The 4,225-nt window shown below is 32.5% G+C and overlaps 1 pseudogene; it reads right to left on the bottom strand.

The window, feature by feature from the left end:
- Positions 1-3,217: 3,217 nt before the first annotated feature.
- On the bottom strand, positions 3,218-3,326 carry LOC116527030 (annotated as a pseudogene).
- Positions 3,327-4,225: the final 899 nt, after the last annotated feature.

Here is a 4,225-nt window from a genome sequence, read left to right as displayed (position 1 = left end):
TCTCTCTCTCTCTCTCTCTCTCTCTCTCTTTCTTTCTTTCTTTTTTTGATGGAGTTTTGCTCTTGTTGCCCACAGTGGAGTGCAATGGTGTGATCTTGGCTCACTGCAACCTCTGCCTTCCAGGTTCAAGTGATTCTCCTGCCTCAGCCTCCCAAGTAGCTAGGATTACAGGCATGCGCCACCATGCTCGGCTAATTTTGTATTTTTAGTAAAGATGAGGTTTCTCCATGTTGGTCAGCCTGGTCTCAAACTCTTGAGCTCAGGTGATCTGCCCACCTTAGCCTCCCAAAGTGCTGGGATTACAGGCTTGAGCCACCATGCCCGGCCTGCATGTTTTCAGCTCTGCATATCTAAACAAACTCTAACTGCATCACCATAGTGTGTTCATGGTCCTAAGTATTGATAACCCAGATTGTGATAAATTTTATATACCACTGAGTAAGATGCACAACAAATACTTATTATGTAAAAAGTCAAGCATGCACAGTAGAGACCAAAGGGAAGAAAAATTTGAATACGATTTTAACAATGCCAAGAACCACATATTAATAAGGAAAGCCTGTATTCAGTGAAGAAAGCCTATACTCAAAATGCCTTGGGAAGAAGATTCAGGTTGGCATGGAAACTAAGCAAAAATGTTAACTTCCAACAGAAGAAACTAAAGTATGTTTCAAAGGAACATAAATACATAGCTCAAGAGATGGTGTTAGCTTTAGAAAGAGCAAAGAACAAATCTGGTGAGTGTATGAAAAAATAAAAGGATTTACTCAAAAGCAGTCTCGAAATATTAGAGTCCAAACTAAACATACATAATAAAAATCACCAAAATAGTGCCAAAAATAACTTACCTTAAATATATTTGGGGACTGAAGAAAAGCCAGATTCCTTATGCTTTTCATAACATTACAAGATCCAGGAGAATGAGGGGGGCTTAGACTTTTTTTTTTTTTTTCATAACTGAATGAATGATAAAGAAAACCTGATTCAGGAAATTCTTCAGAGTTTCTAAATAGAGACTAACAATAATAAAAATATAATTGAAATTTTTATTGAATTAACAGAATATCTGCAAAAATTTAACTAGATATGGAAAGGTAATAAATGATTATGAAATCTATTCATGAAAGAGCAGGTTATGAAATGTAGTCATAAAATAGCAGGTGCTATTTATGGAATACGTGCTCTAGGAAAAACCCAATGAATATACCCATGACTAAAGGGCAGCTAAGAAGGACAACAGTAGTTAGAAGTTTAACCAAAACCACAGTAATTCCTGTTGATAAGTGAGAACATCACAAATCTGAATCATAAATAGGAAATTTAGATGAAAAACAAAGGAGAGTTTCTGGAAACAAACAAAATCATAATAGTAAAAATAATTACCCGAATCATCTAGGGGGTATACATTTGAAAAAAATATTTAGTGACTGAGAAAACTTTGAGAATGCAGCTTGTAAATAAATGAGTTATAAAAATAAAAAATAAATTAGATATCTTAAAGTGCCTCTCTTAAGTTTTCCACTATTTCAATTAGAAAAAATAAAACATAGGTAACATTTAATAAAATAATAACATAAACTCGCAAAAAGATGAAACTTAAGTTCATACAAATGTTTTAAAGGCAAATCCAGTTATATAATGGTAATAATAATTTAAAAAGTAAACAAAAACTAGACACTAGGCTGTTTATTTGAAACAGATCCAGGAATAGAAGACAACCCTTCACCTCTTTGACCAATTTTTCATTTCATGGTCATATATCATGAGTTTCTTAATTCAACAGAAATATATTATGTACTTTTTATATGCTCATTATCATGTTAATTAATGTGTTACATCAAAGAAGATAGGATTTAAATCAACTAGAAAATGAAAGAAATAACATCGTTGAAGTAAAAAATATGTGTATAAACAATGTTTTTATGGGTAATCAGAGAGGAATTTACAGCTAAATACATAGCCTCTATTTGATGGCTTGAAAGTGTAATCTTAGTAATTCACTGCCTTCTTAACTCACTGGTCCTATCTATCAGTAAGTAACTTTCAAAGTCACATGTCAACAAAAGTAAAAGGCAAAGCTTAAATTCACCGTGAAGTATCTCTGACTGGAAAGGAAAGACTTGGAGGCCTATATAAAAAGGCATTTTCTAAGAAATACACTAAGGATTAGTCAACTTTGTCTTACAAAAACTGCATGGTATTTATTTTCAAACACACAGTTACAGTAAAAGATTTAACTCTAAAATAAAATAATTAAGTGGCCACAGCTTTTCTCTATCACAAACACAATTAACTCACATATTTAAAGAAATTATTGTTTGTATATGACCCTGGCAGACAAAGAAATAGCAAGTGTCATTTCCTACTCTGCAAGAAATTAGAGACTTTCAAACATCCAGTTTAAATATCTAAGTTCATTTTTCAGTTCAGGATTTTCCTTGGCTTATAAAGTTTTCAAAGGTATCTGTAAACTTATTATAGTTTTTAATAAATTTTGGAACTTATTATTCCAAAAATTTTATGGGCAGGTAAAATCTTGTTTGTTTGTTTTCTTAGGGCTGATTTTTTTTCTTTTTTCAGACAGCTTTCTATTATTGAAATATAAATATTGTATGTATTTAAGGTGTGCCACTTAATGTTTTTAATATACCTCTGTATTGTGAAGTGATAATCATGTTCTAGCTAATTAACATACATATCACCTTTACATGCATACTTACTATTTGATTACAAAGAGCTTTTAAGGAAGGAAGTAAAGCTGACTCTCAGGGCTGAAGTCATGTCTGGAAGAATTTACATTTGCAGCTGTGTTGTGTTGTTACCAATATCTGCTGGGAAAACGGTCTGACATTTTCTCTGAAATGATTAGACAATCATCTTCCTAGAAATAGGCTGGAGCGCCCCAAATAGTACATTTAGTTTGCTTGCATAAGGGTCTATAGTTCAAGCTGGAGCATTTAAAAGCTTACATAGCAAACATCCTCTAGCCATTTTCTAATTTTCCACTTCAAAGCTATGGAGCAAAAGGTGTTAATATTAACTGCATTTTAAGTTTGTATTTAAAATGTAGGACCAGATGTTAGAAAGAAAGAATAGGATTTAATCTTCAATAAAATTAATATAGTTTGCAATCAATGCAATTAATGCAATTTGCCTAATAAATGATGTCTTTTTTATTATTTTTAAATGAACATTATATGAAAATAGTCATTTTGAAGGAAGGTAAGGTTATGTTCTTATTTTAAAATGAAGAAAAACACTTTTTTAATATTTTTAACTTATAAGAACAGATACTACACTTGATCTTAGTCAAAAGGCATAGACATTTAGGTATATTCTTATTTTTTGATCTAACACTTACTGTTTGATTGAAAATACATTCTTCTCTTCCAAAGTTGTATTGCTACTACCACTCACACACTTCATCTTCTGTTTTAGCCCTAATACAGAGCTTCATTTTTTAACTTAACCTGGTAAACAAAACTAATAACATTCAGTGTTGTATTATGACTGTTCTAAAAGCCGAACTAACCATATAATTATAGGTAGTAGTAATACAAGTGTAGATTATGATATAATGATGAGTTATATTGCATAATATGTGCAATTTTTCCTTACAATTTGTTCTATAGGTAGGTGGTTCTAGGTTAGTTTTAACTTCTTACCTCTTTCTACCTATGGTGTACCAATAATATCTCTCTTTGTTCATATTGCAGCTGCAGAAACACCCATCAAACCCACACAAGGTGTCCTCTAAAGCACAGAGGAAACAAAGTTGTTTTTCTTTAATATTTCTGTTTTATCATGAGGAACTGCTTTCCACATGCACTCCTATTTCCACTCCTAGCAGAAGCTCTCTCTCGAGAGTAACCGGTCATAATTTCCTCATAAAGCCAAACTTTACATAAAAAGAAGCCAATGTGAGTCTTCATATATTTGACCTCTATCGTGGGAAAATGACTTTGTTAGCTAGAAATATAAAGAGTTGAGGGTTGCTATTGAATAGGCAATCAACCCTGTCTTCCATCTTCATATAACAAGGAAACAGATTGAAAAGAGGTTAAGGTCAAAAATATAATGATAATTTTAGATCAGGTTTTTTGTTGTTTGTTTGTTTGTTTTTGAGATGGAGTTTCACTCTTGTTGCCCAGGTTGAAGTGCAATGGCACCATCTCAGCTCACTGCAACCTCCGCCTCTCGGATTCAAGGGATTCTCCTGCCTCAG

This window comes from Sapajus apella, unplaced genomic scaffold (assembly GCF_009761245.1).
Source record: "Sapajus apella isolate SASKATOON/1434 unplaced genomic scaffold, GSC_monkey_1.0 scaffold52, whole genome shotgun sequence".
Taxonomy (NCBI): Eukaryota; Metazoa; Chordata; class Mammalia; order Primates; family Cebidae; genus Sapajus; species Sapajus apella.
The sequence above is the reverse complement of the archived record's forward strand: the minus strand, read 5'-3'. Positions and strand labels throughout refer to the sequence as shown.